This window comes from Zalophus californianus, chromosome 10 (assembly GCF_009762305.2).
Source record: "Zalophus californianus isolate mZalCal1 chromosome 10, mZalCal1.pri.v2, whole genome shotgun sequence".
Lineage (NCBI taxonomy): Eukaryota > Metazoa > Chordata > Mammalia > Carnivora > Otariidae > Zalophus > Zalophus californianus.
Genome location: NC_045604.1, coordinates 14,861,162 through 14,888,496, shown reverse-complemented (window position 1 = coordinate 14,888,496; position 27,335 = coordinate 14,861,162). Strand labels below are relative to the sequence as shown.

General features: G+C 41.1%; 1 protein-coding gene across 4 annotated transcripts in view; it reads right to left on the bottom strand.

Annotated features, from left to right (window-relative positions):
- The window catches only part of ESRRG (estrogen related receptor gamma), a 615,169-nt gene that overhangs the window by 545,930 nt on the left and 41,904 nt on the right, over positions 1–27,335 (bottom strand). The window contains exon 1 of one of the 4 annotated variants that reach the window (XM_027613054.1): positions 21,467–21,578. The exons of 1 other annotated variant lie outside the window; for it this stretch is intronic. The gene's annotated coding sequence lies outside the window, so the exon portion shown is untranslated. Of the gene's footprint in view, positions 1–20,503; positions 20,634–20,783; positions 20,858–21,466; positions 21,579–27,335 lie in introns of those variants that run through there. 2 more of the 4 variants (XM_027613056.1, XM_027613053.1) reach the window with 2 other exon arrangements.

Here is a 27,335-nt window from a genome sequence, read left to right as displayed (position 1 = left end):
ACAAGGCTTCTCAACACTGTTGACTATTTAAGTTGGATAATTCTTTGTTGTATGGGAGGATGCCCTATGCATTCTATGTTCAGCAGCATCCCTGGTCTCTACTCATTATATGCCAATAGCACCTTTTCTCCCAGTTGTAATAATCAAAATGTCCTCAAACATTGCCAAATGTCCCTGGGGGCGGGGAGCAAAACTGTCCTTAGCTGAGAACCACTGGCCTCTAAAATATGCCTCGAACGTAAGATGGTGTGCCCCCACCAAGGATTTCACTTATGCCACAAAGAACATTTTACTAGCAGTGGAGTGCAACCCAAAGCCTGACAGGGACAGTGAGATGCTAAGCACTAACCAACTATGGTGAGCAAAAGAGTCCAAACTTCTTCACATACGCAAACTCCACATTTAATTTTCTGCAAGATTACCCACAATAATTACAAAGTTTCTATAATACAGCCTCAAAAGCTTGGAACTATGAGATCCATAAGAATTGATCTTTTATCCTTTACCTTTGCTGTGTACCGTCTCTGCGTAACATAGCAAATGAATGTAGGCAATATTTTCCTCTAATTTCTAGGAGTATTAAAGTGAAACTTCACTAAAATTAAAATGATTATTAAATAATCCAATGGAGAGAAATACAGAGTAAACCTCTAGCGTAGAAACAACACTGAGGTCGACCAAGACCCATTTTGCTTTTAAGCAGGCATCTTTTAACTGAACATATTTGTTGTCTATATGATGACTAATAGTTTGACATTCTAAAAGTAATGTTGAAATATTAGCTGGTAGCTGCTTCTGGTTAATGATGGTTTGAGGGTAAAAAGCTGACATCTATATGACACCGGTCTGTTCGCTCTGCCAGTCACACGGAGTACTTTTGAAGCATTAGCAATAGCTTGAATGGACTTCCTACCGGGAATCTATGGTCAAATGCTGACTAATGCCAGATCAACTTGAAGATTTCAGAGCCATTATCAAATACATAATTTCTCTGTCATAGTCTTAGAATTAAGCCAAGCCAAGAATTTCACCTTACTACTCAGAGCTGTATTAGGATCTTATTTAACTAATATTAATAAAATAGAGCTCATATGAGAAAGAGCACACATTAACTTCACCTTCTAATATCCATGTGACTTATAAGGTTTCATTGCAAAGGGAAAAAAAAAAATGACACTCATTTTAACTAAGTATCAGACCAACATCATTTTATCCTAAGGGTATTCATTGCTTTGAGGAGGGAATGTTGCACCATCTGCCCTCATAATCATTTAGCTGTCCCTTCACTTTAGACATGATGTTACGAACAAGGATGACTCTTCTACTACATAGTAAAGTGGGTGGGACTACAGGTAAACATGAGAACCCAGCTTGCATGTACAAGGTCATTTCTCTCTTACTTAGAGCTGCCTCAACTCCATCTTCTGACAGGCCAAGAAGTATATTTCCACTCTCTTGCCTGATCTAAGAAAGAGAGGAAAGCCTGAGGACTGGGTAGAGAGAGGTATTCTGCATCCTTCATGAGCCTCCAAAGGGTACTCCCCCTTTCCCTCACTGCAGTGGAGGACAAAATCAGAATCTTTGCACCATCGTTAACCATAGATACCACACTCGACACAAAACAAGACATTCCAAGTATTTCTCCTAACATTCTCAGGGTGTTTTTCCCCTTCGTAACTTTCTTTACACTCATCTTTAGTCCTACCCTGCACCGGCCCTCTAACAAGACTGGAATCTCTAAGAGGTAGAATCAGTCCAGATCTGGAGGTCAGAGAAGGCCTAATTTCTCCTCTTCGGCTCCCTTTCTAGCAAACTGTTACTCTGAACAAGCCACTTATTCTTGCTAGGTTAACTCAGCCGTAAAAAAGGGAGATGATAATTTGTGACTTCATAAGCTTTCACTATACAAATATCATGTATTATTAGAAGAAGTACTTAAATTTAGAGAAAGAGTGGAAGGGAGTCATTTTGCATGTGATTTCAGTGAGCACGGTAAGAAAAAATTATTCATCAACAAGCACAATTATTCTCAGGCGTCTTCACACAAAACTGGTCATATGGTCCCATGACCTTCTAAAGGAAAAGATGGAAAGCCAACACCTTGTCTCCTTTCAATCCCTCCTTTCCACCTCCATTGTTGTAATACTGAGAAAAAAGGTCATGGGGCAGGTTTTTTTGTTTTTGTTTTTGTTTTCCCCACGAAGGACCCTGGGGTCTTTGTCTCATGGCATAACCTCAGGGATTTTGTTTAAACTCATTTAAGAAGGTGGCCTGGCTTGGCATCAACCTTGGAAATTATAGGGATTTCCGATTCTCCTTTTTCCTTGGACTGCATCTCACTGCTCACAGAACCATTTGGTATCTCCCTCTTTTCTTGGTCCCTTGTACTTACCCAAACCCACATCCTCAAAACTAACATGCAGAGAGGGAAGTACCTCTCAGAAGGGAACTCCATCTGCTCTACAAACAGAGTGCCAATTGGACATAATGTGGGAGCAGCAGGCTACTCTCTGGGGAAGACACCGGAGCGTCTGGTGGACCCCAGGAGGCTAAGGCACAAGAAGGCACAGGATCCTTTCCAATGCACAGCCTGGAACCGAGGGGGTGGAAATGTTGTAAACCATAGACCTTACACCATTCCTTAAAGATCAGATGACGGTATTCCAGACTGGAAGGCAATAGCAAAACCTGCATGAAAGGGTCATCCTCTGAGTTCATTCCCCAGACAGGCCCTCATGATGTACACCAGTGTGACCCTCCCCTATCATGTGTCCCCAGGTTCTCAGAAGTTGAGTATGTGATAACCATACCAACTAGAAGAGATCATCACAGGAAAGAGAAAAATCTTTTTCTGGAGGCTTAAAACCAGGGAATGGCTTTCACATCTGCTAGAAGTTGCTATGATTTTGTGGAGATCATTGAATCTCTGCATAACACAATTTCTTCATCTGTAAAACTGGGAGGAAAATGTGATTTATTTAACTCATAAGATTTTCTTTTTGAAAATCGGTTCAATAACAGAAGTAAAAGCTACTTTTAAATAAAAAGCATGAAATATTACTAAACACCTAGTCTCCTACATGTAGATCAATCTAACTTATGCCTATAGTTGCAAAAGCACAACATGACTTTAGAAAATCTTCAGTGTTACCATCTGAAAAAGCAAAAAGATGGTTCCAACATGATTTGTCCCTATGTCAATGAACCCATAAGTCTTTCTTTCCATGTGTCTGTCTATATCTTTGTATAAATCTCTGTGTCTCCAAAGGTAGCATGATGAAGTAGAAGAGTGCACTGGATTTAAAGGTAAAATATCGTAAGGCAAATCCCAAAACCATTATTTTCAATTTTATTGTCTTAGAAAAAATAATGTCCTAGACCATCTACCTCCAGGATTGCTTGAGTTTTAAATGAGCGGCATCTAATTATACCCCTGCCTCACTCTTTCTGTCTCTGTCTCTCTGTCTCTGTCTCTATCTCGTCTTCCTCCTCCTCATTATCCATGATCCTTCCCCACCTCTGTCTCTCACCTTTTCCTGTCCATGAGATAGAATTACGTTATATTTCTAGATTGTCTGGTTATTGAGTAACTAAATTAAGTTGCTTCTTATGATGATCATCTTCTCTGTTTCTGGTCTGAGTCTTTGGAATGTGCTAGAGTAAATCCATTTCATGATTTCTCTTTCATTCCAGAAAATACACATTTCTGACCACCTCTGCAAATTGTCTCCGACTTAATGAGGTAGTGTGGGGAAGATATATAGGGAAGATTACACATTTGAGGCTTGGCTATGTCACTCATGAGCTGGGTAAGTTCTATCCCTTCTTGGAGGTTCAATTTTCTCATCTGTAAGATCGGGGTAACACCATCTCATAAGAGTAATGGGGGAATGAGATCAATTAAGATGCCATATAAAACACATGGCATAATGCCTGGTTAAATGGTGAGTGCACAATAAAGAGCAACTTTGAATATGTTAAAACTAAAAAATCAGTTTTATAAATTAATGACACCATGGATGACATTAATAATGGCAATTTTGGGAGAGATTCTTAAGATAGAATACTATCCATGAAATAGCTTGGAGACAGAAACCTCTAAAAATTGCTAGCACCAAGCATGAACTATGTGCCAGACATTCTTCCTAGTACTTTGTATGTGTGAACCCATTTCATCCTCCTCATAACAATCATATGAAGTAGGTACCATTATTGTTCCAATTAAAGGTGAGGGGATAGAGACTTTTAAAAGTGGTTCACTCGTTTCCTAAGATCATCACAGCCAGTAAGTGGTTGGTCCAAAATTCAAACCCATGGAGTCTAGTTCCAGAGGAGGAGGAGCCATGCTCCTCCAGGAAAGACGACATCTTCTAGACTAACCAGGACGTTGCCAGTAATTTGTTACCAGGAATAAAGTACCGAAGGCTGCCGGTTATTTTCTTTTTAATTGAAATGAGTGTAGTTGCACTTACAATGGCATGGCTCTTGCCCACCACCATTCTGATCTCCTGTCTAGTGTAGCAAAGACAGCAGCACAGTCCAAGCCAAAGCCTTGGGAGCTGCTCATACCCTGGGCCCATCCGTGGTGTGTGCACATCACCCACCAACATCAGCATCTTCATCACCACCACTACCACATTATTGTTACCACCATCATATCATGACTAATGGATCACTCTAGGCCAGGCATATGGTAATTCTTCACATTCGCTTCCTGTGTGTGTTGCAGCTGGAGAAAATGTTGAAAACCACTGAGCTACACCACTCCAGATACATCCATAAAAGCCCTTTCTCACAGTTCTACCATCCATGACTCCACCACTGACCTTGGAATGGGAAGAGGGACGGCAATAATGTTTACTGATACCTGGCTTGTGTCAAGCATTGGACAAGGTAACATCCATGTGTAAACGTACTGAATCCTCAACACAACCTAAAATATAAGCATGATAGTTACTTTAATCTCAATTTTACAATGAAAGAACCCACAGCTGGGAATGGTTAAGTGTCTTTCCTGAAGATCACAGGGTTTCTAAATTATCGCTGCAGGATTAGAACCAGACCTGTATTACTCTTTTGAGCAATTCATTTAAAATAGATTCGCCATTTCCTAATCTAGATTTATTTTCCACTATAATATAAGCTTTCTCTTTTGTAGTCTGTACACCAGAAGGCAGGAGCCCTCCAAAAAGCACTAGCTCAGGAATCAGAAATCCCAAGACCTAGTCCTGTTTTTACAACTCATAGTTTGTGTGACTTTGAGTAAGTTGTTTGCCCATTAAAATGAACGGTTTCCAGCTCGAACTTCTATACTCTATGATGTCCCTAGAAATAGATAGCATATGCCTATTGCCACTCAAAGGACATCAATTCTGATCACAGGTTTTTTTCTCTGCCCTTGGAAGGAAGATTATGGAGAGGGGCCCAGGGCATGAGTGAGCTTGTTGACCAGACCATCAGACACGGGTGGTGAAGAAGGTTGGCTGGGAAGTGTGAGAAAGTCATCCACCTTGCAGCTGTCCCTGCCTGAACAGTACCATGGATAAACAAGAGTCCCTCTCTAGAGATCTCTGCTGGCACCTTGTCTTCATTCCTTTCGGAAAAAAAATTTCATATCCTTGTGAAGAATGTATTGCCTTCTACATGCAACTGCCAAAAACCCAACTGTAGGCAAAAATCCATCTGACAAAATCCCTTAACTGCTTTGATTCAGTTCTTAAAGGAGATTAGTTGTTGGAAGGTCACAGAGAAGCCATCCTACTGCACATGGCAGCTTGGGGTTTCAAAGCTTTCAGTACTGAGGGAATCTCCGTGCTTGATGTCCCTTCTCTCCATGCCATTTAATCAATGAATCAACAAATAGTTACTGAGCAAGGCTTCCCTGAGGTCTGCAGGTCACCTCAGATGTGCCTCTCCAGTTCAATAGCAAGAGAAAGAAAAACAGATTTTTCTGACTCCTCTTAAACTTTCCATTTATAAAATCAGAGCTAGCATGAAAAGACCATGGGTCTCCTGTTCCTCTTTTTTCTCTTCCTTGAACCTTTATGGTTCACAAAGAAAAAGAAAATGCCATATAGCTGAGATAATATATAAGAGCTAGAAGGAAGGAAGGAAGGAAGGAAGGAAGGAAGGAAGGAAGGAAGGAAGGAAGGGAAGGAGGGAGGAAGGGATGGATGGAGGGGGGGAGGGAGGAGGCAGAGATAGAAGGAGGGAAGGGGGAAAAGATGGAAGGAGGAAAGGGAGAATCAGGCCCTTAAGTTTCAGGAAGGTCAAAGGACACAGTGACCATGTCTACAGTCCTCTCAAGAAATGTCTCTTTAGTAGCATGTAACCTCCATGTTTACTAGCCTGTTAATTATTACTGCTTTTTAGTACATATAATTATCTACTGCTAGTTTTAAGCTTTTAGGATTGATGTAATTATGAATCTCTTATACCTTGAAGTGTCCTTCTGCTCTCAACTCTAGCAATAGGATCACAGACAGAATGTGCAAGTCACCTCAAAACCCAAAGCTTCAGAAATCCTAAATTAAAAAAAAATTAATTTTCCTAAATAATTTGCAGATAAATGAAAAAATACAGTAATAAGAGACTACTTCTGGCCTTTAGTAAATGTTATATAAAACACTACACTATGCTACAAACTCCTAAGTGATGACAGTTACTGCAGCATACGGTTGTAGAAAAAGACCAACTTACAATGTGAATACTATCTTTCTCTGGTTCAACACTATTAGCAGGATTCTACTTAAGCATAAGTTTCCTCAATTAAAAAAAATAAGGAAACTGGCAAGAGTTTATTGGACACTTGCAATGTGCCAGACATGGTATGAAATACTATCTCTGCATTATCTCCTTTAACCCTTTCCTTCATGCATGGGTGTGCATTATTATCTTCAATCTAAAGATGAGGATGTGGAAGCTCAAAGACATGAAGAAACTTTGCCCCAAATCCTAAGCATAGTGGGGTCCAGAGAAAAGACTACAACCCATGTGTGACTCCAAAGATTTTGCTCCTAACTACCCTGTAGCCCGACACTTTATTCCTATCCTTCAACTTGGAGAATCAAGGCCAGGAAAAGTAAAAACAACGCAGTTTTAATTATAATTTACCCTACTTGGAGTTTCCACATCTGTTTTGAAATTGCTCCCTTTTCCCTCAACATGAATTACTAGAGTCTTCTCTTTCATTTATTTTTGATAAGCAAAGCTAGTATTAGAATAGTAAACCATGAGGTCACAGCTAACCATGACATCCTGAAGAAGGTTTCAGTCTAGGCATGCAATGAGGCACTCCAACATCTTAAAAAGCTTGATTTTTTAAAAAGCTTAAATATAAACACTACGTTAACACTTACAGATTAAAAAAAAAAAAAAACCCAAGTTCACTAGATAAAACTCTTTAGGGCATATAGAGGGGCTGATGCTCTTACAATCCTACTGAGATTCTAAATTATAAGCCAATGCTTTTCACGTGCTGATTGGGTCTGTGGAAGGGAAGGCAGTAACAGAAAAATCAACACCAATACTCCGTATGACACCTATACATGTACAATTGTGCATTTATTCAGAAGTATCTGTATGTTAAAAGGAGGTAAAATATAAACACGGCATTATCTTTTGTTCCAAGATGGTGCGATTATTTATACCATTTGCATGTGGCAGGAGGTGTGGCTCAAGAGACCAGTTCAGGTCTGTTTCACCTTGAGACACAACACACCTAGGAGATAGTCCTTGACTTCAAATGCCCGTGGGTGCCCGTGGGTGCCCGTGGGTCTCCGACACGGTGACTGAGCCCCTTCGTTCCTGCGTACCAGGTACCCACTTGATCCACCCTCCGATCTGGCTTCTAAGGGCCCCCTTCCTCCCCCAACTTTTATGGCTAGAGTTTTTTCTTTCATTTCCTTTTTAATAAGCATAGCTGCTATCAGTATACCAAACAAACCATGAGATTAACACTTTACACGGGTACAAGTTGTTAATATTTCTTGGTTGAAGGCAAATTTATGAATACAGTAATTTTCACATATAGAAACCATCTCTACCAAAGAAATGCAAATGGAACTGTAAAACTTGGTCCTGGTAGAACTCAGCCAAGGTGTGCCTGAGTGAGAACCCTGAAGTTAGGCACAGCACCACTCCAGGGATCTGCGTGTGCTCATTACCATACTGCAGAAGTTGCTTCTAGAGCAAATAACAGTTTTCAGAGAGATCGAGGTTGCAAAATAATCCAGAGACTTCGGAAGGGAGAGAAAAATTAACTGTATCACAGAAAAGCTAAGGAACAAAATGACCTATTCCTCTTCGGTCAAAGCCTGAGGACTTCTAGCCCACAATTAGCATGACCTTCCATGAAGGAAGCCCTGAAATACACAGATTTCCTTTTTGTTTCTAAAATAAAGGTACTTACCGGTGAAAATCCGGAAGTCACCACAGTGTGCACAGGATTACCTTGGCCGCCCTTTTCCATGGAAGCAGGGAGTGGGACCTGCCAAGTTTGTGAAGACATCTACTTGGGTTGACTGGAAAGAGGTGTGTGGGGGTGGGGGGCAGTGGGGGAGAAAAGAAAGACTTGCCCTTTAAAACGGAACAGAAGCAGATACCACATCACATGACCTTTTACCGTAATTTCTATTAAAATCATTTCATGTCTGGTTGCCTCTGCTCTCCTGGCTCATTTGTATTGTTTACAACAACTCATTGCACTGGCAGTTAGTGGTGGCTGAATCCATGGTTACCCGTTTTTACATTCACTAGTTAAATGGCATGCAGCTCTGCTGTGGGTTTCAGGCAGCCAGCTCTTAAGAAACCACAATCCAGCTATCAATCAGACTAATCTGAGAGAAATTAATCTTATAAACATAAGTATTGGCGCATATTAAAAATTGATAGGAAGGGGGCACGGGCTTTTATTGGTTAGAGTTACAAAAGTGGACAAGCTGAGATCTGACTTAAGAGTCTCGGAGTATTTGGTCTGTGGTCTACATCTGACAGCCATTCATGTGGGGCATCTAAAGATCTTTCAAGGGTAATACGACCACCCTTTAAAACACATCCAGCATCCCTCAAAATCTTGTGAGCCTTTATTTTATGCGAAGGTGCTCAGGATCTACAGAGCGCCTAAATTACAGATGTAACCAGACTGCAATCCCAGCAAAGTAACTTAAACACATACGTACAAGACAGTAAAACACCAAACACACAGCATTGGGTAGGATTCAATTAAGACAAAACCTCAGCGGAATGCTCTTTATGAGTAAATTAAAACTGCAAACTAATATGTTTTATTGAGAGCAAGAACGGTACAAATTCATTCTATTGTCTGTGAATCTATGTGGTTAATTCTTTAAAAACAGTCCCCACAGCAAACTTGTTTCTCCAGATGGACATGACCAACAATTATAATTGCTAATAAAAATTTAGAAGTTTTATAGTTTAATGCCCACAATAATTGTCTCACAAGTCACATCTAAATGCTAAATGAGAACAGCAAATAGTTAAAGCTAACATATTACAACCCCATCTACTGCAAAGTCACTGTATCAGAAGCTAGAATTGATTTGTTTCCTCAGAACGAATTGAAAATGAATGTAACATAACGTCGGAAAAATCCCTCCTGCACTGCTAATCGGATATTGTATAATGGTTGATTGCAGCTTTGCCCTGTGCTATTGCTGCCTAAATCATACATACTTACACGTTCTGGGTTCTTCCAAGAGTTTGGTGCAGTTTCAAGGACAAATGTCTTAAGGAAGCCTCTCCTACTGTGCAGCAGGGAGCCTAGCTCGGATCTGATGACAAGAGCACAGTGCTAAATCTGACAACAGAGAAGGAAACTTCCTGCGTGAAGAAGAGATCTTGGAAAGTCTCAGGGTTAAAAAGGCTGCTTTAACTGTGCTGGTTGATTTGCTCCCTGGTTGTGTATACACAGTAGCAGCTGATCTGTGTTTGCAGCCCTGCAGAAAGGAACCTTTACTGAAAACCAATGGCATCACATTTCCGCGGAGCTGGTGCCAAGTGCTGGAGAGCAGAACAACCTTTGACAACTTCACACAATTCAACCCAGCCGACTTACCACAGGTCAGGAAGGACTGTGGAAAGTGTCCCCCCACTGGGTTTCATCCCGGCCATGCTAGCGCAGTTCCAGGGAAACCAAAAACTGTTACCAACTGGACTCCGGCAACGGTGTAAGGTATTCTCCAGACTTATCTTAAATATAGTCACTTGTCTCGGCTCTGCCTACCTACCACGTACTATATTGTCACAGAATTTTTTTTTAATGCGTCCCAATTTTTAAAAATTTTTTTCCTTCTGTTTCTTATATAAACCTTCAAGCCCACAGTGTGTTACTAATCTGGGGTAGTTAACGCTCTTCTGATGTTCCTCACAAATAAACGGAGGGGGGAAATAGAGGAGAGGGTGATGTGGTAACTCATTCTGCGTTCTGTTTCCCAACCCAGAGTCTGGAGCTTTAAAATTACTGTTTCATTGGAGGCCATTTTATTATTGTTCATTACAAACTGGGCACGACGGGAAAGCTTCACTCAGGAGAAGCCACGAGTACCATGAGGCCGTGAGGATACTGACAGGAAGCAAGCAATGAAGAACATGGAGTATGCCCTTTGGTACTGGAATTACCTTCTTCACCACGCTTAATGCGGAAAAGAATGGAAAAGTTAGCCTTTGCTAACTCTAAGAGGGCAAGTGAGAGAGTGTAAGAGACAGAAAGAGTGAGAACAAGAGAGTGAGAGAGAGAGAGACTGACTGACTACTGGTCACTGTAACAAACTTAATCCAAGTCATTGGTTAACCACTTTGTTATCTGTGTTCCTCGCTGCCCTTCTTCTCCTTCCTGTCCCTATGACAAGTCTAGGTTATGGTACATTATATGCTATTTTCTCACTATTGTGCATTCTACTTGAAAGGGCAGAAATCAGAACTGACAGTTTAACAAAAGGCCATGTTAAATGTGTCAGACAGCACAGGGAAGTGCTCTCCTACTTATCTGAAGGCCAGCCCGGGACCTGCTTGGGCAATGGGGCCAATATTACCCAAGGCCTTGGCTTTTCATTTTGGCCACCTTTTTTTTTTTAAAGATTTTTTATTTATTTATTTGAGAGAGAGAGAATGAGAGATAGAGAGCACGAGAGGGAAGAGGGTCAGAGGGAGAAGCAGACTCCCCGCCGAGCAGGGAGCCCGATGTGGGACTCGATCCCGGGACTCCAGGATCATGACCTGAGCCGAAGGCAGTCGCTTAACCAACTGAGCCACCCAGGCGCCCTTGGCCACCCTTTTGTTCAAAAATCACAATTCCCTTACATTTGAGAGCCCACGTAATGTAAGGAGAAGAATCTGGGCCCTGGTGCCAGGTGGATTTACCTTCCCATTCTGACCCTACTACTTCCTACTTGCATGAGAGTGGGAGTTGCTTAAAAGCTCTGAATGTCTGTTTCCTATCTCTGAAATGGTGACAACGTATCTACCGCACAAGATTACTGTGAAGATGTAAAAGATAACATATGTCAAGGGCTTGCCAGGGTACGTGGCATGCAAGCATATACACACATTTCCTGAGCCTCCTCTGGGAGACAGGCACAGTGCCAGACATGGGGGGGGGGGTGGGGTACAAAGTCAACTGAGACACAGCCCCCACACTCAAGTGCGCTTGTCTGCTCTCTCTGTCTTCCATCCTTCCTATAGTTTGTATCATCTCTATCATAAAGCATAAAAACACTTTCAAATACTCTTCTCATTTGAGCCTCATAAGAATCTTGTGAGACAGATAAAACTGTACCCAATTTGCAAATGGGAAAACCACAGCTTAAAGAAGCAAGGGCTACATGGCTCGTAAATAACGGCCTGAATGCCAACCCAAGCTCCATTCTGTTGCATATTTTTCCAAGGGTATATATACGAATTTGCCACAAAGAATTCATTTTGCATAATTCTACATTATACTCTTATCCTTATTGTACTATTTCATGTATATATATATATATATATATATATATATATATATATATATAGTACTTCCCTAAAGATATACTTAGAGTGACTATATCTTAAAACTACATGCATTTAAAATGTTCCTATATTTAAAAGAAACTGAAGCTGAGTCTATTTTACGATCTATCGTCAATGTCACAGAAAAATAGAACTCCCCGTCAGATAAGGATTTGGAGGTAATTTGTGGCCTTTTGGTACTCGTGCTACCTGTGTCTTCAATTATTTCCAAATAATTATATACATGTCAAAGTTGTTAACATTGACACATGATTAAACCTCCCAAAGATTATTTTCTTTGTTTCCTATTCAGCATATATTCTCTAGGTTGAGGGCCTAATGAATTTTGATAAGAGCAATTAAATATTTACTTTTAAATTCAAACTTGATCCCACGACATCCTGACTTCTAGGTTCAGTTCAGTTGCTAGGTTAACAGATCACAAACTGTAGAATTCCATTGATCATTATCTTGTGAATCAGAGCAGAGCATTGGGCCAGGCTCAGGTAGAATCCCAGCAGATTTTTGGATCTGCTTTGTTTTTTTAGTATAGTGTCCATAAAACAACCCAAATTTATTGAATCATTGTTGATCTGCTTCACTTTGTGCTTTAAGAGGTAGACCACTTCTGATGGAGGAATTGGCTCGATATTAATCAGTGAATCATACATACAAATAAAAATATGCTTGAAAGAGTTCTGTAGAGTATCTAGACCTTGGAGTTCAACTTATCTATTACATTAATTAGTTCTGTTGCATCCTGGAAATCTTTTTTTTTTTTTTAAATAGAATCTGTATCATTATTTATAAGCACTTACTACCAATGATTCCTTCAGCCTGAACAAAAATCCAGGAAATTTCGATTAATATCAATGTCACGGCAAAAGTGCAAATGACAGGCAGTGTTTGAGACAAGGAAAACCATTTTTGAATACACTGGTTTTGTTTCCAAAATCATTTTTTTAATTTTTTAATTTTTTTAATTTTTTTAAATCATTCATTTTTTTAGACAAGCTGTGGCCATCTGTAAGGGAAAGTAAATATGCTCCTTAGGTACTGACATTGTGTAAGTTAGGTTTATCAAGCTTGCAATATTCAACTGGCCAGCTACATACTCTTTCCGGCTTCCTCCCTAAATAAAGTAATATGTAAAGCACCTACCACGGTTCTTGGACCACAAGGCAAGAAATATGCCTACCAAAGACCACTCTGGAGCCAAACAAATTGGCCTGGGACTCTGTCAAACCTGGGTTGACCCAGTGACTTTTCCTCACCACATAAAACTAAATATAGCTCTCAAGCGCTTTATGCCCATGAGTCTCACTCAACTCTCACAGCCAACTCGGAAGTAGCTACTTCTATTATCTACATTTTTACAGATAAGACAAATTCAGAGAATTTAATAATGTCACAAGATCATACAGGCCATAAGTGACGCAGCAAAAAAGTTAAAATGGATACTCTCACTCTAATTTGTAAGCTTTCCACATAACTAACATACTGTAACATACTTGCCCTTCAGGAAGAATGTACACACATTAGTTTCCCTCTTTTTCCTTTTGGTTTCTCATCGAACCATCAATTAAATGCAGACCAGGCTGCCTTAGACACACACACACACACACACACACACACACACACGCACGTACGCACGTACGCACACATGCATCGCCTCTCTCCTCCACCTTCACATGCCTTCCATTTTCATGTGCCTCACGTCTGGGCCAATTACTTCAGAGAATAATTTTTCTCTCTCCATTTTTCTTCACTCTCTTGCTTTTCAGTGCATTTGGGTGTCAAAAAACAAATCTTATCACAGGTGATAAACTTAGAAGTAGTGCTAATGTTACACTATTCCAAGGGAAAGAAAAGCCATATACTTTGCAACCAGCCTCTAAAAATCCTGAAAGTTTCTAAAAATCCCCTTCACACACTCTGCAATAGTTTCCATCTATCTTTTTAACTCCCAGTTATATGTGCATTTCTCTTAAACATCAACCCTCCAGAGTCTAGATAAATGATAAACTATCATTCAGTTTTATTGCCTTTATGTTATGTTTATCACTTGTATCATAATAGAACTCTTTTTCATATTTTTTCATCACTGATATACAATCTTTCACTCCAATAAGTTAACATAGGCTTTTACAGTCTAGCCTAGTGAAAGGAGTCAGTATTTAAGATTGTTTTATGTAGGGGGAAAAAAGTGTGTTTTGAATAGCTAATAATTGATCTACAAATGAAAAGTTTTTATGTAAAAACGAGTGTCTAAATTTCATGAGGCTTTCATTTCAAACCACTGAACCTGAGCTCATTTCTTATTCTACCTACTAATACTTCTGGTCACGGCAAAGGCCAGACTTCAGTAAATAATTCGTTTATAGAATGGAAATAAACAGGAGTATGATTAATTGGTTGATTCATTACTAATCAATCATTTAATGCAGAATCACAGAGGTGAAGTAAGTTGGAGACCGTGAAGTCAAACGCCTTCATTTAGAAACGAAGAAACAAAGGTTCACTGGTCTCGGATAAAGAAGACAACCAGATCATACTATAAACTATGCTTATGACCATTTCGACTGATCCTTAGCTGAAGATCGATGTTCAGTCATAGACACATTAGCTAAAAAGAGCAAATTTCTAACTCTGAAGGTGATTGATCCAAAGGATCATCAGGTATTATGTCCCATTTCTGCAACCTTTGGAAAATAAATGTTCATACTAAATAGAAAATGAATTTCTAATAAATGAATTAAACTGTTCATCTAAATAGCCAACTTTGACTTTCTCTCCACACATATTAACTTGGAAAAATATACAGCCTGTGTTTACCATAGCACTATAACCACAGTCTCTAAGAAGAGCTAACAATTTTCCTGATTTATGTTTGAAAACATACAGGGCATGAAATGATTTCTGCAACCTTACATTTTCCTCAAGAACACTGGTAGACAGAAGATATAGTCCAAAAATCATGTTGGGTTGCTTGTTAAAGCTCCTTTTTTAATAGAAACGTGTGATAAGCAATTATGCATGCCCCACCCAAAAAAAAGTCATTAGATTTTTTTTTCCCTATTAAGAGAGGAAAGAAGAGAAAAGGAAGGGAGAAAAGGAGGAAGAGAGGAAGGAACAGACAGAAGTAAGAAAGAAACTCTGATAGAAGAATCTATTTTCTTATAATGTTTATATTGTAAGAACTGATCGCCTTCTTGAGTAAGAAAGTGCCATAAATATTCTTCCAAAGAGCACTTTATGGATAATGTATGGTTATATACTATAACTCAGTATACAAATGTTAGTTATTCTTGTTCTTAGTATTTAACATATATGGAAATTTGCTTCACAATCTATAATTGTGCTAATAAAAACAGGTATTTGTGAATATAAATTTTATTGGTCATAAAATCAGCCTTATTAACCTGATATATCTTAGAGCAAGATTGAATTTAAATGGGCCACTCTGGTAACACAGATATCTGGAAACACTGTTTATTCTATTACATAAGTACCTGCCAGAATAATACAAAAATTTCGCTATGCTTCACATAACGTTAACATCTTAAACTTGAATCTTCAAAACAGTAAAAAAAAATGACAATGTCAGGGATGCATATTTGCCAAGTTCAAATAATGTGTTTGTATAAGGGAAGTAAAATAAGCACATTCATTAATTAGCATCCTTCCTGGAGTCCCGTCCAGGTTATTTATTTTAGCAGGTGGGCCATTGTGTCCCTAAGTCAAAGCCGTAAGTGTCCCTAAGTCAATAAAATATCTTTGAATCGCCAGTGTCTTGCATTTTATCACAGGGATTCCAAAGACATTCAACCTTCTTTTATGGTAACTATGACCCTTCCCTTGTTTAAATGAACAAAGTATCCGTCCTAAGAGAAATATAAACAAAGGCCTGATTTTAAAATTATCAATGATTCTTCTTCACCACTACAGGTTTTATATTGTGCATAACGGTATAAATGCACGATTAAATATCTGTATAGGGTGTACCCTTCAGAGGGAGTACGGGAGGTGGGCTTTATACCCAGTGCAAAGGAGGAGGTAAGCTAAGGAGGTGGGAGCCTCTCACCACTGGAAATCATCAGGGTTAAGTAAACGAATGGTACCTACTCTCCAAGAAAAAGAAAACTTCCCTAGCTATGTGATCAAGACACGCAGAGACTTAACATTATCATACTGCGTACCTCAGGAAATTGTATTTCAAGATGTGCAAAGATTTCTCCAGTTACCCGAATCCAAGACCATCAGACTATGTATCTACACTCTACGTCAAAGGCCTGTATTACTTTCTGCAATCATCTCTTAAAAGAAGCCCCCACAGGCCCTGGCCCTCCTTTTTGGCCACCATCACTGATTCCAACACCAGGTACTATCATGAATGAGGCTCAAAATAATCAAAAGAAGATCATTCCAGAGAAAGGTCCTTAAACTCTCCTACAGCACCTCACTTCCACCTACTAGCATGAAAGCATGACGGGGCACATAGAACTTATTCATAATTCCCTGCCCTGATTCTTAAGGCCCACTTACTCTACTGGGATGGCCATGTTAACCTAAAAATTGAATTGCAAAGCTGAATTATCTCACAGCTTTAAAAAACCAACAACAAAGTGACAAGACAAAATTTCTCTGTTTGCACCAGGGCCGAGTATGTGATTTTTTTTTTTTTTGACTTCATAAGTGATTTTGATATTTTAAAGGAATTTTTTTTTAAATCACAATATTATAGGGGCGCCTGGGTGGCTCAGCTGGTTAAGCAGCTGCCTTCGGCTCAGGTCATGATCCCAGGGTCCTGGGATCGAGCCCCGCATCGGGCTCCCTGCTCCGCAGGGAGCCTGCTTCTCCCTTTCCCTCTGCCTGCCTCTCTGCCTACTTGTTCTCTCTCTCTCTCTCTGTCAAATAAATAAATAAAATCTTTAAAAATAAATAAATAAATCACAATATTATAAAACTTAGTCAATTATTACTTCAAAACAACAGATGCTATTGTTCATGGAGAAATTTTCAGTTGGTTTTCTTATACCACTGGTTCAATTGAAAGATTCACCAACTGCTCCCTGGAGAAAACAGAAGATCTGCATTTAAATGGAGATACAGTATTTCCAAATGCACAGTACCTAGAAGGCAGATACTGTCAAGGTTTCTTAGTGAGAATAACTCAAATTGTATTAGGTATAGCTCGATGCTGTAGTCATCTCCATTCTCATAGGGCTCTGTCTGTTTCCATCCCATTCTTTCCCCTCGGTGCATTCTTTGTAACATTTGTCCCAAGGAGTTAAAATTAAACCTTGCTCCACTGCAAAATCCCCACACTAACAACAGGCGATTACTACTGTACATATCATTTCTGATGTGTACAGAAAAAGACCACAGAAGATAGGTTGGCCAGAAATGTTAAATAATTGAAAAGTATAATGACTTAATAGAGTAGTAAGCTTAGTTTACAATGCAGCCAATTTAAAGCCATAAAAATACTGTGTAAAAATTTTATCTTGTGGTTGACCATTACATATCCTATATATTATTCAAAAGTATCTCAACACTGTTTTTCTTCATTAATGTGGCTTTTGGCATTTCCCTCAAAATCTTTTTGTTCCCATAGTTTTCCAACAATTTTGAAACAAATACAAAATTCCTGCATGGCATCATAAATTCCCCTCACCAGGATAATGAGCTCTTCAATGCCTAATTGAAATTAATTTTATAGGTCAATCTGTAAGGCATACTTCAACTTCCTCGCAGATGATTTGTTTTGCATTTAAGGCAGTCAAGCACGCAAGACATTTTAAGAAAGAAACAGGACTACAGCTACTTGTATTGACACATCTGTAAACAAAAGGAGAACCTCATAAATAACCCCTTTTCCTGCGACACACTAATCCAGGGATTTGTCTATATTAGACAATGTCATGGGGCATCAGGAAAGTTTTGCCTTGAGTGTTTGGCTAAGGTGTGCACAGCATGTCTGTGAAGGAGAAAAAAAGAGACACTTAGGATCAATTTCAAACATAAGCCCATTATCACTGGCAGGCTCTTGCTAAAATTCTCGCTGCAACCAAAATGTCTCTGTAAACAAGGTTACTGAGAACAGCCCCAGAAATTCTCAGCGATACTTTGCCCATCCTTCAGCTGTCTGCCTAGTTAGTTATACCTTATCTTGCTGCCCTGCCATTCTCATGCTGATTCAAATTCAGAACTCAAAATGAAAGATGAAATATCTTGAAGATCACTTAATATTGAAATACTGTTGCAGTAATAAGTGGTGCTCAGCTGGAGATGGGAGCATGGTACTCTCTTGGTAACCTTTTAATTTCTCGAAAAATTGTACAGAATAAATTGAGTGGCACACACATGGAAACCTAATCAATTGATCTGCTCTATTTTGTTAAAGCACCACCTATCAGAAATTATCTTTGCTACTCTTGCAATTCCTGTTCAAGAAGACCAACGGATTTCAGTCCTACTGTGCACAAAGATTTAAATGCTTATTTTGATTTATTGAAGAAAACAAATCCTCTTTTCATCTGCATTCACCGCCCCAGTCAACGGACAGTCTTATGTGCCACCTGACACCATTCTCAATACACACACCTCTCTGTCATGTGAGTTTAAAGAGTTATGAGAATTGTTTTAGTAAAAACAACAGTCATGCGGAACACGAAAATACATGTCTGAAAGGTCATCTGGGCCTGTTTCATGATATACTTGACTCTTTTCATATTTAAAGGCGAAAAATGCCCCCTCACTGTCACTCGATCTCCATCAATGTTTTCAGGCACCTTATTTCTGTCGGCTCTTCCTCAACTCAGATTTGAGAACTGTTTAAATTTCCCTCTCTTTCCCGCAATGATAGGACTGTCTCTTAGGTTGGCTACCTCATTCTGATAACATCAAATCTACCGGACGGGAAAAAAGCAAAACAAGACAAAACAACACAGAAAGCACCCTGACACTCTTCCCCAATCCCGCTCCCTGCCTTCCCCTTGAGGACATTTCTTCCTCTTTTCTCCTGCGTGCTGCTTCTGAATTTGGGCATTTTCCAAACACACTCCCCTATTTGGTCTTTGGGCAGCGTGAGAAACAAAGGAGAGTTTCTCTTCAAAACTAGACCAAGTCATTCAGCTGCTCTGAAACACTTCAAAACATCCGCAGGTCTCTTGATCCTGACTTAAAGTATTAAGCAGTAGTGTTTTGAAAGTAGTAGGAGGTCAAATGTGGACCTAACAGCTTCTCTTAACTCACATGCTGGGCATTTTTCTTTTTTTTTTTCTTCTTCTTCTTCTTCTTCTTCTTCTTCTTCTTCTTCTTCTTCTTCTTCTTCTTCTTCTTCTTCTTCTTCTTTTTTTTTTTTTAAAGAGAGGGAGAGAGGGAGAGAAGGTGCTATTTTCAACATTGCCCTCTGGTTTACGTTAGCCAAATCATTTGCTTTCCGTGTGTGTCTGTGTCTTATCCCACGGCCAGTGGTTCTGGTACTACAACAACACACACAGCAAACGTGTCTCCCTAGCTCCAGCAGACCCATGTGGCAATTCACGACATAACCGAAGCAAGCACAATAAACAAACACATACATAATCATTCCACAGCACTGAGGCAAGCGGGGGTTTCTCCAGGCCCTTCCGGACTCTTCCAGAATTGCTCATTAAGATTCTGAAAGGGGGAGGGGGTGCGGCTAGGAAAAGGTTGCCGGAAGGGAAGAGAAGGGGAGGAGGGGGGATTTGCCCTCTCTGTCTTCCTCTCTCTGAGGATCTCCCGTCACCAAACATGGAGCGGGGGGGGGGGGGGGGGGGGGGGGGGAGCTCTATCCTGCCGCCACTTCTGACATACTTGAGAGGCAGAAGGGGGTAGGTGGTTTGAAATACTTAAATGACGGGCAGGTGACCTCCGTGCAACTTCAGAGACTCCCTCCCTCTGGAAGGTGAACGGGTTGGGGAGCCAGGAGGGAATGAGGCGTAGAGGACAGGAGGAGACACCTGCGTACGGCAGCAGCAATCACCAGAAGGATTTTCCAGCCCACGACAGCAGTCCTCAACTCCTGACACCGCCCTCTCCCCCAACGACCCCCTCCCCAAAGCCCCTGAGCCCAGAAGACCCCGAGGACTCACCCCAACCCCTCCCAGTCCACTGCCCTAACTCTGCCCTCACTCTTTGCCACTTTACCAAGCACTGAAGTCTATCCAGGGAGGGGGATGGGAGAGGTGTTTAAAGAACAAATCTCATTGAAATTAGAATTTATCTGTGTCTCCAGCACACATGCTGACAGTTTTGCAGTCATGGCAAGGCAAGTCTACAAGAGGTGGACGGTACTTATGGTTGTGTTATGGGGGGGAGGGGGATTGCTTTTTTTTTTTTTTCCAAGAGACTCTAAACAAGTGAAGGGGGAAGGGGGTAGCAATAGAGATTTCAACCAGGACTGCAAATCAAGAATGCCCCAGATGCAAATGTCTGTCTCCAGATGTTGATGATAAGGATTTGGACCAGTTACCTTGGCAGGGTCAGAACTGCAGCAGGTTAACCAGGTGAGTCGTCGGGGATTTTAAAGAAGCCAAAGCCGGTTTCTTGGGCTATGAAAGTCTACAAAACCCCCATGCAGGAACATTGCACATCTTACACACGCCTCCTTTCACTGGGCTCCCGCGACCTCAGCAGGCGAGGGGGTGCTGGCCGGCCCGCCGGTGGCAAGGGCACGGCCACCCGCTCTGCCCCCGCGGGCGCGGGGCCGGCCTGGCCCCCGGGGTCCGCGTCCCGAGCGGCTGTGCACTCACCGAGCCGGGCTGCGAGGGGCAGAGGGGCGCCCGCGGCTAGCCGGAGCGCCGAGGCGCCTCCCTTTTCTCTTGGTAGCGTCGGTCCGCACTCCCTGTGACCCAGGACGTCATGATGCCTGTCTGTTTTCTCAATGATAACTTGGCAGAAGAAGAGAGAGGCTGCCAGGTTCTCCTCGGGTGGTTACGTGGTATGTGCACGTTTCTGTTTGCATGCGTTTCTCTCTCTCCCTTTTTTTAAAAATAAATATCTGTGTTTTAAAAAAAAAACATTCCCGGCACGGTCAGGATGTGATTGCATTATTGCGTTTGCATAATTGACGCCTCTGGGTGTGTATGTGTGAGTGTGTGTGTGTGTGTGTGTGTGTGTGCGTGCGTGTGGGGTTTTTTTCCCCTTTAAATCCTGCCGCTCCAGCCCGCCGCAGCAGCCGCTGCAAAGGGAAAGCAAGCATGCGTTCATCTTTTGTCTTTCATTTTACCTTCAGGGTGACATTCAGTGCTAACTGCTCCCTTTTGACCGTCGCCAATCCCCGCCTGGGCAAAATAAATTTTAAAAAGGTGGAGGGGGGAGGGGAAGGACCGGCCCCTCAGCCCCAATGCTGGGGTGGCGATTCCTTCCGTTAGCGGACCCCAAACCTACCTCGACCCACCTCCCACCCTGAAACACCATTTTCCCTTCTACCCACCGGGCCCAGGCAGAGAATCGGCACCAAGACAGCGAGGAGCATCCACCCCGGGCCAGACACTCATGTTCGCGGCTCGCACTTGCTGACTTGCATCTCAGATGCCTTCTCGGTGTGTAGGCCTCTCACAACTGGAGCTATTTTTGTCTCCCAGAGATGTTCTTTAAAGCCTTTTAAAAATGGGAAGGGGGCAGGGAAGAAGAAGGGGAGAGAGAGAAAGAGAGAGAGAAATAAAAGCCCAAGCCCCCCATGTGAGGGGCTCTACAGACACACCAGGAAATTTGGGGGGCTCCTGGCACCTGACCCACCAGGGGAGTTTGAAAGGGCAGAAAGGATTACTAGCTTTTTATCTGAATTCCCCTACAACAGCAGGAAAACTTTTTCTTCATACAAAGATATTATTGCTGGCTAGTCACTGTATTTGTCATTTTTATAATTATGTTCTCTAGAATCAGCACGAAAGGTCTCAACAATAACTCTGGATATTTATTTCTGCAAACATGAGAATGTATTTTACATGGTGTGGCCACGTGACAGGTAAAGCAGCGATCATGTCTCTTTATAATATTTAGTTTCTGTTATTTGTACATCCATGTGTTTTACGTAGCTTCTATTAATCATAATATTGTGCATATTAATCACCATATGCCCATTGCTGAAAAATAAATATCTACTGCCAGGTTTGGCCAATAGTTTTTTCCTTCTTTATCACTAATCCCCTATCTGGAGCAGAAGAATGGGCTCGGGAATTTTTTTTTTCCACACTGTGCCTCTTTTTTGTTGACCTTGGTCACCATCATGGATTGGTGAAGTCATTATTCCCACAGATTCCAAGCCCCTGAAAGATGACGGCATGAGCCAGGGTTGCAAAAAATAAAGTGTGGATGAGAGTGTCACATCTGAAAAGCAAAGCTGACTGGGAGAAAAACTTTTTCTCTCCTCCGAGATCATCTGCAGCTGCTGTAGGTTTAAGACTAGTTTACCTATTTGAGAGGTTGGCTAAATGGAATGAAAATAACAAGTAACTTGTTAGGTCTTTTCCCTTTAGAGTCCTACACCAAGAATGACTAGCAAATTCCACAGGGAGGATATTGTAATTATGCAAAGACCAGATGATCAGAATTGGAAGAGAGCCTCCCTAAAGTAGCCCTAAGAGTGTCTGAGGACTATTGACTAATAGATCCCAAAACTTGAACGGTGCCTCCTCACCCTTAACAACTGGACACAGCCCTCTGGCTCTGCGAATCAGTCTCCTTAGAACGCCAGAGAGATGAACTGGTGCAGTCTTGTCCAGTGCTTAGAGGTCATCAGTGTCAAAGATGATTCTAAAGCAGGCAAGGGCCTATTCAGAACTCGAGCAGGTACTATTGATGTTATTGCTAACATTTTAATAACTATCCAAGAGAGGCTTGTTAATATTCAATCTACAACCTGGTTCTCCAGCTCTATTACTTATTAGCCTTAGAACTGGACCTTTAAAGAGTCACTGCAAAAAAAGAAAAGAAAGAGAAAAAGAAAGAACCATAAAAATGTGACTAACTTTAATCCCTTGGAATCCATGTTTATTTCCAGACAAACCACCAATCCACATGCCACTGCAGGCAGCCAAGGAGTGAGATGTTTGAGCAAGGAGCAAAGGCTAGAGGCAGAGTATTCCAGTTCTCTGGAGTCTGAACAGATCCTTCCTAAACCCGGATTCTCTAAGTCCACCTCTGGCCAAGAACTGCTCTCTGTTGTTTATTCAAGTCCAAACTCCTCAGACGATGTTCAAGTCTTTATTTTCTGGCTTCACCCTAAATATAATAGTTAATATTGTTGTAGCATGTTCAGTTTAACTTTCCAACCAAACCAAAGGGCAAAAAAAAAAAAAAAAAAAAAAAATTGCTTACTAAGATGGATGGGATGCATGGAAGTTGCTGTCTGAAACTTTGCTTACGTTTAGAACTTGTAAATCTAATTAATTAAATCTTCTCAATAAGAACAGGAGAGGAGGATTATTGGTATTCCCATTCTACCCAAGGAAACTGAGGCACCGAGAAGTAAGTAATTTGCCCAGAGTTACACAGCCGGGGTTCAAATTCAGGTGCCTTGAGCCCTCACTATCAAGCTCTCTGCTTACCTACCGACTGATTCAACTTCATTTCTACCTCCTCACATCTTGCAGTCAGGCTGCTCACCCATTGCCCACTTCACCCTTTGTTAACCCCAAGGTCACTGCCCAAGCATTCCATGCCCCATCCTGCCTCTTTGCTATTCAAATTTTATCTACTGGTCAAGGCCAAGTTCAAGTCTGACTTTGCCCACAAAGCCATTATTTACTATTATTGGGTGTATTGATCATTCTCTCTCTCTGTTCCACACTGTTCACTTCTACGTGTGACATCACTGTTCTCTGTTTCTGGGGTTTATTTTTCATCTCTTCTTCCTCTCTCAATTCCTTTCTGACAGCATTATGCATATTTCCCTGCCTCTTCCGGTTTGCCTAAGTACAACACCAGCTGTCCTTAAATCGCTTCTGATGTACTGATGGACACAAAACTGCCCTTTGGAAAGCTAGGACCGCCACTTTTCAATCTGACAGAAATTGGAAGTTTTATGTAGCAAAAGTTTTATTCCTTTTAACTGAAAAAATTGCAAGCTTGTTTCTCCCTATTTCAAACAGTCCCCAGAAAACAACCAATTAAGATCCGAGGTGGAATTATTTAATCGGAGAAGCATATTATGATGAGGTAGACTGACATGAGTGTGGGGGGTAGCGGACAAAACTTAATCATTGTGGCTTTTTAGCTGTTCTGAGCCTTTTTCTGCCATATTTTGAATTTTCTGAGTGTCACATTAGTTTTTCTGTTTAGAAAGACAGGAAAATAAGTGAGGACCAGTAACTGCGAGACCGGTGACCTCATCTTGCATCTGCTGCTCATCAGCTCTGTGTAACCTCTGGCAAATTATTTAATAATTCCGAGCCTCAGTTTCCCTCTTGTGCAAGAAAAGATCTAACCAGTCTCCAAGGTCCGTCCAACTCTAAGCTTCTACAAGGCTAAAACAGGATGTGGGAGAGAAAGGAAAAGGGGGCTCAGCCTAGGAAGGCTGGCTTTTTGGGGGGATCCAAAAAATATGCTGAGGAGCTCAGGTAAAGCTAACAAAGATCATATTTCTAATTTCTGAGTATACTTAAGGGTAGCTCAAGAAAATCCATATACAAAAGTGTGTTCAAACTTAAATTTTCTAAGATGGTCTCTTTTATATGAGATAAAATAATAAACTGAGTGTACCAAGAGCCCACCATATCAGCTAATCAGATTGTTATACAGACCTCACTAGATAGGAACTGATCCAACCATTTTTGCCTGGATGCCTTGGACTCATATTTAGCTTGAATTAAATCATGAAGTTAGTTGAAGAGCACAGGCTTACGGTGAAGAGACTCGGGAGCTAGAACCAGAGAAGGGTCTCCTACATATTTCCTCTTTGCAACTAACTCTGAGAAAGCCTCTCAGCGTTCCTTTCCTTATTTATCCTTACTGAAGACTTATAACTCATTGACCTTCTCACCAGTTTTGGTTAGGATAAATGAAATAGCAGAAGCAAAAGCACTCTTCCCACACAATAAAATATTATCATGGCAGGTAGACCGTATTTTACACCAGAGTTGATTTTCTAAAAAATTGGACAAAGTTAATAGAACATAAGGTCCCCTGGCTGAGAATCTAAGTTGATTTCTACTTGCTACTTACAAGACTTCACAAAGTCCTATAGCTAGCCAAGGGCAGAATCAGGATGATTGTGCAGAAATCACCTTGTCCCAGTCCAGACTCAAAACCTGGTACAAACTGTGGGCAAATACTACAGCTTATCACATCAACTAGGACCAATGTAATTAGAACACCTATTTAAAACAGAAAGTTAGGGCGCCTGGGTGGCTCAGTTGGTCAAGCGACTGCCTTCGGCTCAGGGCATGATCCTGGAGTCCCGGGATCGAGTCCCACATCGGGCTCCCTGCTCAGCAGGGAGTCTGCTTCTCCCTCTGACCCTCCCCCCTCTCATGTGCTCTCTCTCTCACTCTCTCAAATAAAATCTTTAAAAAATAAAAAAATAAAAAATAAAAAAAAAATAAAATAAAACAGAAAGTTAGGGGCACCGGGCTGGTTCAGTCATTAAGCTTCTGACTCTTGGTTTCGGCTCAGGTCACGATCTCAGGGTCGTGAAACAGAGCCCCCGCGTCGGGCTCTAGGCTCAGTGCAGAGACGGCTTCACACTCTCTGCTCACTCACTCGCTCTCTCTCTTAAAATAAATAAAATCTAAAATAAATAAACAAACAAACAGAAACTTATACCATGCCTCTGACATGAAAACAATTTCATATGGGACAGGGGTCCTCAGGCCAAGACTGCATGATAGCTCTAAGGATCCATGGATAGATTAAGAGTCTTAAAGTTGTAGGCAAAATGCACATATGTGTGTGCATGTGTCTGCATTGTTCTCAAGAGAAGACCCATAACTTTTATCACGTTCTCAGAAGGGTTCATGACTCCAGAAAGGCTAAGAACCAGTGATGTAAGAATAGTTTATTTTAAAAACTGAACTTAAAGAGAATAATACATTCCTTTAAGCCGAATGTCGTGCTGACTGCAACATGGACAGTGTATAATAATCACCAGTGTTGAGAATAATGACCTTGAGACACAATGAAAGCTTAAATCATCAAAGAAATTTATTATCAAGGTATTTTCCTTAACTGACACAGGACAATGTACCAGCGTTTTAGAAAGATCTGAATATCGTAATAAAATAAGAAGAGGTTTCTGGTTTTGTTTAAGCTGGCTGGACGATTCTCTGTGTGCTAAGAAAGATGAAGTAAGTGTCGGAAAATTCTCATTGTTTCTGGGAATACTGTTAAGGTCCACTCAGCTGTGAGGAGGCAAAGAACGAAGGTCTGGAACAGAAGCATGGAAGTGAGATGGGGAGGAGGGGTTGGAGGGATATTTGGCAGGGACCTGGGACCAACAGACTTAAGTATCTGGCTTGGACAACTAAATTAATGGTAGCATGTTAAAGAGGTACAAATTAAGCCTAGGCTAAGAAAATAATGATTTTGGGTGGGGCTATGTTAGGTTTAAAGGCCTATGAAATAGCCAGATTCCGCTGGCCTCGGGAAAGATGTAGAAGAAATCTGTGGCTGGGGAAATGTGTTTGGGAATTATCAGTGAATTGGCAGTGGCGTAAGCTGGTAATAAAGATGGGGGGAGAGAGGATGATGAATGCAAATGATTTAGAAGCATCTGAAATAAACATTGCATTTATTTGAATAAAGTCTAATTTATAAAATATGAAACTATATAATACCCAAGGCAAAATAGTGTTGGTGATTTTAAATATTTATAGACACCTGTATTTGGACCATAAATTTCTGAATAGAACTATACTTCTCAGATTTTATTTTATACCTAAGGCTTTCTGGAGTTCTTCATCTCAAGGCTCTCTTTTTCATTTGAGATAGTGCATTCACTGCCTGGGTTCAGAAGGGAGGAAGACTTTTCTTTGGCAACCTGGTTCAACTGGAAAAAATAATCAAGATGTCACCTGACGCCACATGTCACCGACGACGTTCTCAGCCATGTGGCCCTGCCAGCAGCTGAACCAGCAGAGGAAACTCAGTGTCATGGAAAGAACACTAAACTCGGAGTCAGAACACTTGGGTGGGAGTCTAATTTCTCCCTCTGACTGTTTTTGCGACCCTGGGAAAGAAGTCATTCAACTGTTTCTACCCTGCATTTCCTCTTTGACAACTGCCCTACCCACCTCGGCGAACGAACCCTCCAGCATCGGTGTTCTCATGATCACCAAAGGGGGGGAATGAGGGATCCCAACCAC